At 45.3% G+C, this 15,657-nt stretch overlaps 1 protein-coding gene across 2 annotated transcripts in view; it reads left to right on the forward strand.

Annotated features, from left to right (window-relative positions):
* MID1 (midline 1) overlaps positions 1-15,657 on the forward strand; it is a 547,050-nt gene that overhangs the window by 206,411 nt on the left and 324,982 nt on the right. Inside the window, exon 1 of one of the 2 annotated variants that reach the window (XM_019417859.2) lies at positions 2,206-2,487. The exons of the other annotated variant lie outside the window; for it this stretch is intronic. The gene's annotated coding sequence lies outside the window, so the exon portion shown is untranslated. Of the gene's footprint in view, positions 1-2,205; positions 2,488-15,657 lie in introns of those variants that run through there. 2 annotated transcript variants of the gene reach the window in all.

Raw genomic sequence — 15,657 nt, forward strand, 5'->3', positions numbered from 1 at the left:
AGGCTGAATTCATGCTGTGTCAGTGAGCCAGCCTTTCCCAAACCATTTCTTGAGGCGTCCAAAATGGATTTAGCAGAGGGTTATATTCCTTCTTTGAAATATGCTACTTTGAGATCCAAATTTCATTTTGACCTTCCAATTCAATAATTATAGCCCAAGATATTTTATGTTTAAAACCTAAATGATTGTTTGCTTAGAATTGTAAGAACAAATTTGGAGGCCAGATTAAGGCACTTAAAGGTTTAGCCTGCCCTGGGAAAAAAAAAAAAAATGCATTCTTTGTCTTGCATCAACACGTTAATAAAGTCTAACGTTCCTGCATAAACAGAACTTGCTTCAGCGGGAATTATGACAACATAAAGGGTGCACGATCATAAATGGACTCTAGTAGTGTAAGCCATTTACGTGGCATGGAACAGAGAGTTTTACTTAAGATTAATGAGAACCCAATAAGTAGAAAACACTAATATTCCTTCCTGTGGGGGAGTCGAGATGAGTCCTAACTTGATGCGGTAGAAACGTGTGTACCGTGAACAGAAAAAATGTGTGCAATATTTGCAGTTATATCTTCATAACATTTTATAACCCGAATTCGTCTTCAATAAAAATATACTTCCTATCTCATTTTATGATCTTTCTGGAGTCATTTAAAGGCAGTCGTTTTAGCAGTAAGTTATGACTAGAGAAAGAGCATTTTAATCCGTTTGTATATTGCATTTAAACTCTCCGGGCGTATGATTATTAAAAATTAGATTTGAACATGGAAAGCTGCCATTTTAATGTTCTTCTGTCCCTTCGAGTTGGTTCGATTTTTGGAAATTCTCTGGAAGTTCAAATCTCGAAGATCTGGGACTGGGGGCCTGCCACAGGCTGGTCATGAGACTCGAGAGCGATCGCCTGATCTCTGCGCTCCTGTGGAGATGACAAGAAACACCGTGTGGAGCATCTTCGCCCCGCCGAAAATGCCGTTCAGAGATTAGTCCCCCGTCCTGACAGTGCGACTTTTGCGCTTCACCGCTCTCAACAGAAGCTCTTTTTGGTTTTTCCTCACAATTTTCGAGAGTTGATCTGAGCCAACGTGGATCGGAGTGAGGCGGCGCCAGGAGCGCCCCCAGCAGAAGCTCTCTGCAGTTGGTTTGTGCCGGTGCTGGCTTAGGTGCTGTGTAAACATCCTCTCCCCTTTCCCGAGCAGAGGCCTAAGACGCAGCGCCGAGCTGTTTTTGCTAAGACGGACGCTCCGCGAAGAGGGGACACCCAGTGGATGAAATACAGATGATTCATCTGAAGAGAGGTTTTCTTTAGCAGGCAGTCTCCACCTCCAACACCCGGCCGGGTGCTGCAGAGGCTCGAGTCTCTACTGAGTCACAGGAAGACTTGCCGCCGAATTGGTTAGACTTACACGGAATTATTACTGGACTTGGCGGTGGCTAAATATAAGGGGGGAAGAGCCAGTTATTAGACAATTGCTCTGTCACATGCTTGCATTTAAAAGCTACAGTTTGAGCCCAGAGTCGGGCCTTCCAGGAGTTCTCTTAAAGGTGGATTGTCTTATCCTCTTGAGTCCAGGAAGCTGTTGAAAATGTTTTTCCGTGCAATTATGCAAATTCACATGCCTTAGATCTCCTTCCTGAAACCATCAAATAACACGTCACTCTGTGGGCTCAGGAGGGTTATTACGGCGAATAAATAGATGTCATTACGTGTCGTTTCGCCCATCAGAAAATACAGTAGCAATTACTGCCTTGTCAAGGGAGTACACTCCAAATGATCCAATTGCATTATCTACTGAGGGCCCCGGGAAAGTTGAATAACGAGGAGCTCCCCCGCTCACGTAAGGCATTTGAGCCTTATTTGGTGGAAGTGTAGTCACGCTCTCGTCCTAGCACATCTCCTGTCTGCGTCTTTGAAAACCGTTTCAAGACGAGTTAACCTGGGTGTAAAAACCTAGAAGGCAAATGATACCATCCCCTCCTTTGGTTTCGCCCCTGCCAGTGCCTTCGGACACTATGAGGTCGGTCCCAGGTCCCGATATAAAATACGAGCTGTTGACTCACAGTTCTACCAGAAGGGCCAATTTCACAGACCGCCAGGATAAAGATGATTTTAATTAAATCGCACAAATCCCTTTGTGCTGCAACCAGAGCCCAGGCAGGCTGGCGGACTCTGAGCCGTTCTGGCATGCATAGAGTTAACCAGGTTACCGGGATTCCTAGTTAACTTCTTTCACCAGGAATGCAATTCATGTTTACCTATATAAGGAAACCTGTTAGGCTGACCTGAGTTTGGCAGATTTTTGCGCTGACGGGGAGGCGTGTAAGCACACAGCCTGGAAAGGGGAGTGATTCGGAGCTGGACAGAGCAAGCTTCCTGAACGCCCCGGCCATTCAGCTGTTCCGAGGCAGCCTGCTCGGAGGACCCACAGGTTTGTCTCTTCCAGATCACAGCTGAGGAACAAAAACCCCCGTCCTGGGAAAGATGGGGAAGCCGGTGAGTCTTACCGATCTCTCTCTGCTTGCTTCAGCTAAGTGGCGCGTCTCGATGCTCTCACCCAGGAAGCGAAGGGAGAGGCGTAGCTCAGGGTCCAACCCCACAGCTCCTTCGCGAACAAACACAATGCTCCGCAAATACCTCCACACAACTTTTCCTGCCTGGTTCGTACCCCGAGAATTCACAGAGGCAATGACTTTAGCACCTGAGACATTGCAGAGAGTGTTTTTACTAGCCAAGAGTTTGTAGACCGTCGCGATGAGCAAACTTTCTCATCTTTTTTTGCACGCTGAAACAGTGGAAATGAGCCTTGGGGTGCTTTGCGAGAAGGCTGAGTCCCCAAGGAAGTAATAGTAAATCTAAGTGGGTTCTTAAAACCACAGGCAGTGTGATATTCTGCAGAAGGGCAATTTGTCACTAAAAAGGCAGTCTGAAGGTATCATTTTTCATTCATGCAGCAGCAAACTCTTTGCGTCCTGCACATTGCAGTAAAGGACACCTTCTGAGACACCGAGGAAAGAAAGAAGCCAGGCTGGGCTCTTTGTTCTAGACAATGTAAAGATCACTCGTGCATTTTGACAAGTAGCGGGTGTCTATTTATATATGAGGCGAGAACGATGAACAAGGGCTTCATGTCAAAGGCATTGCGGTCGATTAAGTTGGAATTTGGCTATACTCTCTACGTATACAAAAGTCTCAATCTGAATGTAATTAAACACGGAAACGTGAAAGTGTTTACCAGACTTCCAGGGGAATTGTATTATACTTGGGAACAGCCAATTGTAAGACACAACTGCGGAAGAAGAAAAAACTATTCCAACTGAGTTCTGGGGCATAGGTAAAACTTTGGAAAAGAAAGTGAATTTCCTTATAGGAGAGCCGTCAAAAGGGATTTGGAATCCGGTACAAAGTTTTTTTTTTTTTATTTTTTCACGGCAAGGGGGTTTTCCTAATTGAGTGAGCTGTGCCAGTGACCGCGGCGAGTAAGGACCCGGTTTCTGGGTCGTCCCATTCCGAAACTAACTTCCAGAAAAGTAATCAGTGTGAACAGATAGGAGAGGGTGATCGCTTTTTAAAAACAAAAATCGCAAGCGATCACCCATTCTCTAGGAGGCTACTGATTAAATATGGGGACCAGCAGCTACCTGCTCAGAAAAACAAAAGCTATGGCCAGTTTTATGTAGGGTCCTTGACTTGAGAAAGCGTAACTCTCCACAGTAACATAGTTTAAATGAAACCTGCTCACGTCCAGGGGAAGGAAACCTAGAAAAGCTGTATGTGTGGTACAGTAGACGTTTTGGTAAATACAATTCTTAATAGCAAAAGCAGCAGAACTTGGAAGACACAGGCAGACGTTTTCGAGCCAGTTTCCCAACGGGAATCAGTAACCCAGGAGACACAAAACACTATTTGAAAATACACGGTTAATAACAGATGTTTATACCGGGTTGTCTCGCCCTGCCGATGCGATGGCCCCAGGCCAAATCAACCAGCACGTCCGCTGTTTTTCCTGCGAGTTCATATGTACACAGTTATTATATACTAATTACATCAACAGCCAGGGGAATATATAACCAGAAAGATAGATAAGTCTCTTGGGGTGCGGAGGGCCTCGGGTAGACGTCGGGGTTTTGAGTCTTGTGACAACGTGACTGCGGACGACTAGGGGTCTTGTCTCCACAACCTACTCATCCTTGGCTGCTCGGCAGCTCGTGTGGGGGCAAGAATGGTGATGAATGTATTTAACTTAACACCTTGGCATTAATAGAGTTTGAGGAGGATTCCTTCTCGAAGATGCAAGTTATTTCAGGGTCTGAACCGATCCTGCAGCGAAAGGCGCTGGGATGATGTGTTGTCGCCTTAGCCCTTTTCGAGCCACCGCTAGTGTGTTGTGTGGAGGGCACAGCCATCCGGCAGCCTCTTTAGATCTGTGAGATGTTAGGAGGGGTCTTGGTTAAAGGAGATTGAAAACACTTGGAGGGAAACAACCAAAGAGAAGCAGGTCTTCTCAGAGCCTTACCATGCCCGTTCGCTAGTATGTGTTGTGACTCCCTGAGCACGTGTAACGTCAAAAGTGTGGTTTGCTGCAAACTGGACTGATGGCTTGTTTTTTGCCTGATCACCTAATGCGTATTCTTTTGGGCAGAGTTTCCCAGTGGCTGGGCCACAGAGCACTGGTAGACAATGAATGGGTCACAGACCTGCCCGGATGTTGTCCTCGTTTGTCATCTGGGCCATCAAGCCGTGCCTGGGCCGGGTGTATCCCCCTGAAATTTATCTCTGGGCCGCGCAGCTTCCCCATTTGGCCCCAGGGCAACGTGCAGATAGGATCAATTTCTGTATCCGACATGATGTGTAAACGTTAGGAAACTGTCTGACGGTCCAGGCCCAGAATACAGATCGAGCAAGTCAAAATTCTGCTACGCTGTGTTAACTTGGGCCTTGGGGCTAAATGTGAAGGAAAATACCCTCGCTCTTCCTGTTTTTCATGCTGTGGTGGGGATGTCAAGGCCCTCCATAAGTTATCCAGTCTGCCCTCTTTATTCCATAAAGAATTTAAAGAGGGATGTGTGTGTGCCTGTGCGTGTGTTGTTCTATTCTTAAAGATCTCCTAAAAAAACCTGATGACAAAGCATTTCCCCATGCGATCCTTTCTAATGTTTAGTTATGCTTCATACTTCCCTTCCTCAAACTGCTATCAGGGTTTGTTTGCCCGGGATTCCACTGCTGCCAGTGTGGCCTAGTCCAGAGGCAATGACATAAAAGAACCTGGTTTCAAAAGTGATTTATTAAATGTAAATTCTTTCCTTGGACACCGTACCAGATTTGTACACAGCATTCCTATCCCTGGTGAACTTTCTCTGGCTTTCTCTGCCTACCATTTGACATCAATTACCTTTTCAAAAACATTTGGCGTTATTAATTCCTGTTACATTCATTCAGCAAATATTTATTGAGTGCCTTTTGAAGTTCTGTGCTAAGTACTCTGGAGGAAAAGCGGGTATATAAGACACAGATGAATTTAAACCAAATCTTCATGAGATGTGACTTGTGACAAACGCACTTGACCACTTACTTTTTCGCTGATCATCCCAAGGGACGTTCTTTAAGGCAGAGCTTCCCAACTGGTGGGCATAAAGCAGGTGACACACAGGTCGTGATGGTCATGCTGTCAGTGACCAGATGATTTCCATGTCAGAACACGTCAGGGAGGCGCCAGTGGACGTGGCTGTACTTACAGAAGAAAGGTGCCACCTGGCTCGCTGCGGCGCATCCGTAAGTGACAGAGAGCTGGATGGCACTTCTTTACAGCTTCTTCGTGGAATTTTCCCGACCACGCTTCCTTGGGGGTATCAGGGATTCCCGAGGCACCACGTGAAGAGGAGAGCTCTGACGCTGGTTTTTAACCACCGGACATGATCAAGGTTCAAGTTCCAGTGACAGTGCTTACGAAGCAGACAAAAACAGCTGCCGTTACTTCTGAGGTTGTATGTCTCAGGCTTAGAACGAGGGAGCATGAATTAATAACTGGTTTGTGTCAGTAGGATTCTCCAAGTATCTAGGGCATTGGCAAAACCAATTTAAAATATATTTATATTTGAAGAAAGGTTAGCTGGCAAGGTGATAGACGAGACTAGGGTTTCTAGTTAAATGTAAAAGTACATTTCCATATTTTAATTAATTGCTTGCAATCACATAGAAGGGAATCTTCTGCGAGTGAACGTGGCAGAGAAATTAAGTTACTTTCTACATTATTGCCAAGGGTTCGGTTAATTTTATTTTTTATTTAAAAGGAAAATAAAAATGGATGGCAGTGCTTTGCAGAACATAGCATTCTCAAATGGGCATGGTACTTACTAGCTGGATCTACATAAAGAATGGCTCTAACTGTATGTCCTCATCGGTTCGCTCTCTTGTGAGTTGCCCTTCACTTGTCTGAACTTGAGACAGAGATGAAATTAAGCAGAACCCCCTCAATTTGGCAGTTTGAGTTTTAACACGTGACAGAATTGGAATTTCGGTTAAAGAGCTAGAGCCAGGAAATGCTGCATTATTTATAGGTATTGTTCCGCAACCGAGCCCTTGGTTATTTAAACCCAAATTATTTCCCCCCCTGAGTATCTAATTGTACAGTTATTTAGATCTGTCCTGACGCACTCATCATGTATTGCCTTGGGGAACGAAACAGTATATAAACTATAGAGAACGGATCACAAGTTTACTCGAACTGATATACTTGGCTTAAAGTTAAGAAACAAAGCAGTGGATGGTGGGTTTGGCCAAGTCATCTTAAACTTCTCTGGGATTCGATTTTCCTCATCTATCAATGGAGACACAAATACACAAGTCATTGGATGGTTATGAATATTGAAAACGGTCACGTCTGTCAAAGCACCTAGTGAGATGCTGGGCATGAGGCCAATCGATAAGTACTAGTTGGAGCTGAAATGGGCGTCTTCAAGTAAACAATTAAGGGATCGAGGAAGTACGCACACACTGGGGGCCTGGGTGCGATTTTGCCCATGCAGTGACTTCCAATCTGCTTTTCAGTGAAGCATGATATACTTTCTGATGTCCTGTTCCAGGTTCTCTTTGCTTACTTGTGTTCACCTGCTTGTCCCCCGTAGGTTTTTGTGAGATGCTTGTTTGAAAGCCTTCTGCCTTCTGGGGCGATCTATGTTATCTCAACCACAGGTTTCCTCCGTTTAAGGTGTTTTCTGAAAAGTAACGCGTTTTATAAACAAAACAAAAATATTCACATCCGCGCTTACTAATCTGACAGCTTCAAAGCTTTTCCAATGGCAGTGGGGGGAGACTGGGCTAGTAAATCCATTGATAAAAGCCACTTGTTTTATTAACAAGTTAGAACATTTCCCTGGCTTCAATTTATAACAGTTTTCCAGGAGTCTTGGAGATGGACCTCTCTAAAGGTGTCATGCCCCCAAGGTTACCCTCAGACCCCACTCTCTTTCTCCCACCCCCCACCTACTACATCCCTCTGCTTTTTGGTAAAAACCCAAAAACAGTAGAGAAGCTCTTTTAAAAGAATTGTTATATTCTGGCACAAAGCATGCACGTGACAACTCCAACTGAAAAGTGATTTAGAAAAGTTGGAATCTTACAAAGTTTATCTTGCCTATATTTCCCATTTATGCACATACAGGAGGAACGTATTTTTTTATACAAATTGGTCTAAATCAGCCTAAAAGGACTCTTTCAGTAAACACAGCATAAAATATTTAAATGCGAAGAAAACATTGTTTTATAGTCAAATTGGAAGATTTTTTTCTTTCTTAGTGTTGTATCTTATCTCAAGTTCAATGAAAATAAGTCAGAAATAGGGGATCTACACTTTTCTTATTAATGTTTTTTAACGTTGATTTATTTTTGAGAGACAGAGGCAGAGCGTGAGCGGGGGAGGGGCAGACAGAGAGGGAGACACAGAATCTGAAGCAGGCACCAGGCTCCGAGCTGTCATCACAGAGCCCGACGCGGGGCTCGAACTCATGAACCGTGAGATCATGACTGAACCAAAGTCGGACACTTAACCGACTGAGCCACCCAGGCGCCCCGGGATCTACTTTTTTAATTTTTATTTTAATTCCAGTTAGTTAACATACACTGGTTTATTAGTTCACTTCAACACTTCTATACATCACCCGATGCTCATCGTGATAGGCATCGACATTTTGACGAAGCCACTGCTGTGGACTGGATCGTGCGGCCCTCCCCACTCCCAGAACTATACCAGAACTATATTCCTTCCTCACATGGTCCTACCTGGGAATGAACTTGTCCATTCACACCTCCAAGAACATCCACCAAGTTACTACACTCCTCTGTGAGCTAATTCCTTAACCTTTCTATCACATGTCCACAAATGCATTAAGAACCAGTGTGCTCGGTAGATTCCATAGATCTCCTGGGCATCTGTCCAGACCACTTCCCTCCGGTCCCATCTGAGCCCTGAGAGGATCTTTCTCTGGCCTGGGGGACACCCTTCCTCCTCTCCATTTCTTTGACCGGCTTTGCCAGGCATGTGAGCCATTGGGGTGCAGCTTGTTTCAAATAATGCCCAGAACTCAACAGAACTCAACAGTAGTGAACATAGTATGAACTTCTGTGACCAAGAAAGTCCATGGGCAGGCAATGACAATCATGTCATGACTGCGGCCTAGGCAGCAACACGTGTAAGATACATCCCAATACCAACTATGCTAAATTGGAGAGGATGTCCCCCTGAGAACCCATGAAATGGAGTGAAACTCCCCCATCCCATAGGGATGTCTAAAATCTCGGCATTAGAGAATGATTTCATTGTCTTTGGCATGGATTTCTTTCCAATTAAAACTAAGTAGGAGAACAAGATCCCATGAAAGTGGGACAAGGGGTGATATAGGGATGAGGATACAGGAATGGAGAGAGGACGGAAAAAGAGAAAAACAAAAAAGAGAAGCTTCCATGGCATTTATCAAATCCCTGCTCCGAACCAGGCATCACCCTACATGCTGAGGCACTCAAGTAGATAACGGTGTGCTGCAAGAGACAAACACTGATGAAATAAATAGTCCACAAACAAGGGGAAAGGTGCACCTGGAACAAAAGCTATGAAGCACAGCTATATGCTGCCATGAGATTGTACTGGGGCAGAGGGGCGCTTTAGCTTCCATCAGAGGATGGAAGTCAGAGAAAGTTTCCCCAAGAAAGAGATGCTTATACAGAGAGCTAGTAGGAAAGGATGTGAGTCGGTGGGTTTGGAGGGGTAGGAAGTGGGCAGACTGTGTTAGGGAGTTTTCAACAAGGGATGACATTTGTCTTTTGGAAAGGCCACCTGGGCAGCAACATAGAGAAGAAATCAGAGGGGGCATCAGAGTGAATGTGGGTGAACCAAACAGGAGCCTAAGAGAGGGGTGCAGGGAAAGGTGATGCCTACTTTTTTAAAAAAGTTCTTAATGTTTATTTATTTTTGAGAGAGAGAGAGAGACAGTGGGGGAAGGGCAGAAGAAAGGGAGACACAGAATCCGAAGCTGGCCCCAGGCTCCGAGCCGTCAGCACACAGCCCGATGCGGGCCTCGAACTCACGAACCAGGAGATCATGACCTGAGCTGAAGTCAGACGCTTAACTGACTGAGCCACCCAGGCGCACCAGGTGATGTCTACTTGTGCTAATATCGCGGTGGTAGAGATGAAGAGACGTGGATGGAGTTTAGTTATATTTCAGAGGTGAAATAGACAGGAGTGGGCGATGAATGGGACAGGGGCGATGGCAAGGGGCGAGGACGTGTCAAGGCAGACTCCCAGGAAGTTTGTTCCCCTCACTGGAGGGGTATTGGCATCATTAAAGATTTAGGGAATATTAAAGCTGACCTGTTCTGGGGGTAGGGAGGGGTATCGTTTGCAGCCCGATGGAGTGGAAAGTGCACGAGCTTTAGGGCTGAGAGCATTGCTGTGGATTCAAGTCCCAGCCCACCCATTTACTGGCTGTGTGATGCTCGGTTTCTCCGAGGCTCAGTTCTCGCATCTTGAGAAAAAGGGATAAACGTCTACCTCACGGGGTTGCTGGGACAATCGAAATAACTTCATATATGGTCAGAGGTCCTGCACGCATGAGTTACCCTTCTTACTCCACCCGATTGGCCAGCAGTGAAGCGTCGAGGAGGAAGGACTATTTTCACCACCTTCCTGGGGGCGAGGGAGTCGGGTGGTGTGTCCGAATTTGGACAGCTGAGATCTCAACACTTGGTAAGTTTACCGAAGTGCAGTTTTCTCCTTGTTGATAATGTACAGATTCCTTCTTATTTCATCCCAGCCCCCTCTCCTCCTCACTTCCTCAGCCTGGATTAAGGGAGCCCCTGTAGGAATCAGCTCCGTTACTTTTCTCAGCTGAGATCCCTTATCACTTGTAAGAGGACTATGGGGTTTAGGAAAATGTAACCCGAGAGTTTGCACTAACAGATGAGCACACTCGATTAACTTCACGCTCCCTGTAGTGTTTGGGTGAAGGTTTTACCATTCTGTTTTTCTAGCATCAATTTAGCGAGAGCATTTTATATGACATGTGTAATTCTACTGCCCTCGAGTGACCTCAGCGAATTCCTTTCCGGCTGCCAAATATGCTCTCATTAAAGGGAGCCGTTAGGCAGCGGTTAGGAAAACCTTGTAATGGGCAGGTGAAGGGGAGGAGGGGGTTAAGCCCTGTGGAATCCAGGTATTAGCTTCCCTCTCCACAGGTGTTCCGGGAACTGTGGGCTCCAAGTCGCTACCAAAATTCGCCTCCAGTTGCCTTGTTCCATTTCTTTCCCTTTGTTCCTGGTACACACTATTAAGTCTCGATATTTTAGAGCCACGGTCCTCTCGCAGTAATTATCAGGAAGATTAACTTTCCCACCACGAACCATTCAGTTCTTTTGCCATGCAAGAAACACTTATTTTCGTCCGGAAGAGCACATGGGCGAGAGCGAGAGGCTTTCTCTTTGGTCATCTCACTTGCGCCACGTTTGCGTGGAAGATGCTGAAACGCTCACGTGAACTTTCAGACAACCAGCTTGGTTCTCCATCTGGACACCTGAGATGTTACCATCTCCAGCGGGCCTGGGGGTTGGGTGTGTGGGAGGCGCGGGGAGGGAAGCAGAGTGGAAGCTGTTATCTGGAATAGAAGTCGTAGACGCGTTTTTAAGAGCTTCCCCTTTCTTCTACCTTTCCCTGCCTTCACTTTTTTTTTTTTTTCCTACGCAACCCCACTTTGGCGCAAATGCATTCCAAGATATAAGGGCAGTTTAGAAAGGCGACTCTAAATCTGAATTGTGTCTCCGGAGGGGCTGCCATTTCACTTCGTAAAGACCCACTTGGCTTTAGTTTTGCTGAGCTCAAGGCAGGAGCATTCCACAGAAACTTGCCATTAGCATGTGTGAGTGTGTGAGTACTCCCTCCACATCTGGATGGGTTACAATTCACAGCACAGTATCAGGAAGCCAGCAGAGAAAGAGTTCACTTTGCCCTATGAATGTGCCAACAAATAATGTGCCGATAGTTCAAAGAGCATGAAGGAACCTGGGAGAATGATCCCGAATGAAGGTCGCGGCAAAGAGAAAACACATCACACGTTACAATGCACGAAAAAAACGGGGAGAACCTCTGTTTTCAAGCCCCCAAATAAAGTTCTTGCAAAGATAAAGCTGTGAGCTTTGCACACCATCAGGCCTTGTGGTGTGTTTATCCTGCTCGGAAAGACTGAAAATGGGGGGAAGGAAGGGCCTCTGCCAACAGATTGTAGGTCATAAATTAGTTAATAAAATCTGTCCTGTGTTATCTCTGAAACAGCCTATTTTATACATACTTGTCCAGTTGATTTATTTGTTTCTCTGCTTACTCCAGGCTGTATTTTGGTAGCGTAAGTCAATATATGAGTTTTAGATTGTACGAAAGTTTATTTATAAATGACCTGCCTTCTGTGGAGAAAATAACAGTGGGGTGTGTGTGTGTGTGTGTGTTTGTGGTATATAATTTATTGCCGTTGATCGGGAATTTCAAAGTAAACTGTAGATTTCAGTATATAATACTAGTGATGTATGTTGTTATCTGCCAAAATATATTTATTTTTTCATCAACTTAATTTTTATTGCTGCTTCCAAGAACTTTTCAGAGCTTATCCAGTTCTAGTAAATTATTTCCACTTACAAGTGTTAGTACATCCAGAGTCACTATCAATGATAAAGCAATGATACATATGTATCTGTGTACATTTCTTTTTTTTTTTTTTTAATTTTTTTTTCAATGTTTTTTACTTATTTTTGGGACAGAGAGAGACAGAGCATGAACGGGGGAGGGGCAGAGAGAGAGGGAGACACAGGATCAGAAACAGGCTCCAGGCTCTGAGCCATCAGCCCAGAGCCCGACGCGGGGCTCGAACTCACGGACTGCGAGATCGTGACCTGGCTGAAGTCGGACGCCCAACCGACTGCGCCACCCAATTGTCTATATGCACATGTATGAACCCATTTGAAAGTTTCTCTTTATGAAGGAGGGTGAGCTGTCGCCATTGTTTACTGATATTTTTTCAAAGTCACGTGAAAGATAAAAAAAAAAAAGAGAGAGAAAATGTCACAAGTTTTTAAGACCACATATAATTATATAGAAGACAAATGGAAGTCCAAAAGAGGTTGGGAGGCAGGGGAGAAGAAAAGGAAAGAAAAGAGAAGCAAGAGATGAGAGAGGAAGGGAGGTCCCAAAACAACAAAAATCTGCTCTCCCTTCCGCAGCCAAGCGCACTGTCCCTGTATAAACAGAAGCCCAGCAGACAGACTAAGGCGTCAAGAAAAGAAGGGGCAAGACACAAATTGCTAGAAAGTGTTGGAGACCAAAAGAGAGAGAGAGAGAACAAAAGAAAGGGTGAGAACAAAATGGTGGGGGAAATACTTGCACAGTGAAAGCAGATGAGCCAAGAGGAAACACAGAAGAAAGTAGGAAATGAGGAGGTCACAGGAAAAACTCAGGAAGTGTGGAATGAGACAGAGATGGCCACTGTGCTTGAGTTGGTGGATGGCGGAGAAGACATTGTTCTCTGGGCGTCTTGATGAAAGGAGGAGTAGACAGCACAGAAATGAAGGCAAAAAGACGGCCGGAGGAAGGTGAGAATAAGGTGAAGAGGGCAACTTAGCTCAGCCAAGTGCCAGGTCCCGGAGAGTGGCTGCGTAGTAATGCCCCGGGTGGGTTCATCCCGGTGAAACTGCCCCCCGAAGATGGCAGGGCTGGTCTAGTCTTTGTAATTAGTCCTGTGCTGCAACAGTCGTGTGAATGCAATTTACTGTGTCAATGTCCCTACTCGATGAGGCTGGTGTAGCCAGAGTCCCCATCTTCTAGGCCATACGGTGCTCCACAGTGGGTTGCCTATTCCCCCATCTAACCAAGGATTATCCTGGAGCAGTGAGTGATAGCTTGGTGGCCTGAAGAGTTAATCCTCCAAATGCCTTCCATACTCCCAGGAGTCATTTATTGAGCCAGCAGTACCTGGCTTGATATTTATTAAACACTTTGAATTTCGGAAGGGGAGAGGGGGGGAGAGGAGGGAGAGGCTGTTATATCTGAACCCGCTGCCAAGCTTCACCCGAGTGCCCAACGCCTGACTCTGTAACTGCCAGGCTCAGAGCCTGCACGTGAAATTCCCAGTCCAGTCTCTTGTGGGTTTGGGCTTGCTCATTTATTTTTACTGTGATTTCACTCATAATAACTTATGTTTGCAATTCAGCAACCCGAGGAATTGTTTTTATGGCAAATTCGGATCTTGCAGTCAATCACACGTTTCAAGGCCCAGTTCAGGAAACGAGTTTGACGCGGCATGTTAATGGTGAATTATTAATTCTTACCTGCAGCGGGCAATGATACTCAGGGTAATTGGGGAAAGCTTACCGGTTGTTGACTCAAAGCTACGCAGCTGCATTTAAAACTCCAGTGGGCAATTCGGAAGATGGCAAACTTCACTTTGATACGATGCCATTGCACCTCCATTAGTGCCCTGGTTAGAATGCAAACATCTGCTTGCTTTTATTGCCCATGTGTTACTTAAGATGGTCTGTTTCTTGATGACGTAAATCACTGGAATCAACTATTTTTAAAGTCTCTTTTAGTGTTTCCCTGAAACGATCACTCCTTTCAATTGTTTAATAGATAATTGGCCCTTTAGGTACACAGAAATTATCGAGATCACATTTTCTACTTTCCTGAGCCTTTTCAAGGATGACATTATGACTAAAGTGCCCTGGACTGCTGTGGAATTTGTTGTTTTTGGGGGGCTGTGCGAATCGTAGGTCCATGTTAGCGCGTTAGGTCAAAAGAAACCTCACGCTTCCGTTTCCTGAGTATGGGACAGTCGACCTGACGACTTTTTGCTCGCTAACCATAGCTCTGAGGATCTGCCTACTTCAGTTTGCCCTGCAAGTCTTTGCTGTTTCCTTCCCTGCATATTTCTCCTCCACTGGCAACTGCTGGGCAGTCTGTTTGCCCTACACGCTGTGTGCACGTCCGTACAGAAAAGCTTCAGGGCACCAAGGACCATCACTTTAGTTCCAACGACTGGCTGTATTCCAGGGCCTCTTGTTGGGAATTTTATCTTACTTTTATGGTAAGTAAGGGTTTGAAGCCAATGGGACTGCTCAAGAAAACAAGAGCCATGAAACAAAGGCTGTACCTATGGGAAAAACCAGCCCCATCAATTGTGATTCCAGATTTCAGAAAAGATTGGCGTAAGGTCTAACGGATAATAAAATGGCTCTCCTTCACCCGCTGATTAGAAAAGCTTGGGAAGGCATATCTGTACACACTGGGTCCTATAACTTGTAGAATGTAAGATAGAGCCCTTACTCAGATCCTAGGATTGCACTGAGCGAGGAGGCTTCCGTGAAATTCCCCAGGGAAGAATATTGGAAGATGCTAATTGGAGGATTGTAAGAGCTCCTGCAGCAGGCCAAAGAATTAAGATAAGGACTAATTAGGAACTCTGAGAAACCAGACAGAGCGAATGTGGAAATGTTGGGTTGTAATGATTTCTCTCCACTTAACATCTGTATATTTCTTGCTCTCCCTGGGTTCCAAATGCTGAATTTATGAAAACGGAAGGGAGGAATACCCACTGCCTCATGAGTGGGCAGAGAAGAAGAAAAGGACGAGGGGATGGGGAAAATTTGAGGTCATTGCATAGAGTAAATGTAACCGCTACAATGTGGCATTTAAGACTTACTCTATAGGTCACAAGTAGGGGGCGTGAGTAAGGGAGATGAACTTCAGTCCAAACTAATTTTGTGTAATTCGTTGAAAAGACTAGATGAGTGGTCTTCAAACTTTTCCAGTATTTCTAAATACTCCCCCTCCCCCTCCTCACACAGCTCGCTCACATGTACGCGCGCGCACACACACACACACACAATGCAGATTATCCCTCCATAAATTAACCAAAATAAAATTAATATGTATGTGTTGCTTCCCACTGCAGCCGAGGAAAGATGTGAAAAAGAACTCACTTTGTTTTCCCAACCCTCGGTTTTCCACGGCCACCATCACCAGCTGTTCGATGCCCTGTAAAGGCGTGCAGAGTGGCATAGAAGTTAGGAGAGCAGACTCTCGAGCCATGAAAACCTGGATTAGAATCTCTGCCATGCCACTTGCTAGCTAGGCTTC

Source organism: Panthera pardus, unplaced genomic scaffold, assembly GCF_024362965.1.
Source record: "Panthera pardus isolate Hobbes unplaced genomic scaffold, ASM2436296v1 HiC_scaffold_27, whole genome shotgun sequence".
Taxonomy (NCBI): domain Eukaryota; kingdom Metazoa; phylum Chordata; class Mammalia; order Carnivora; family Felidae; genus Panthera; species Panthera pardus.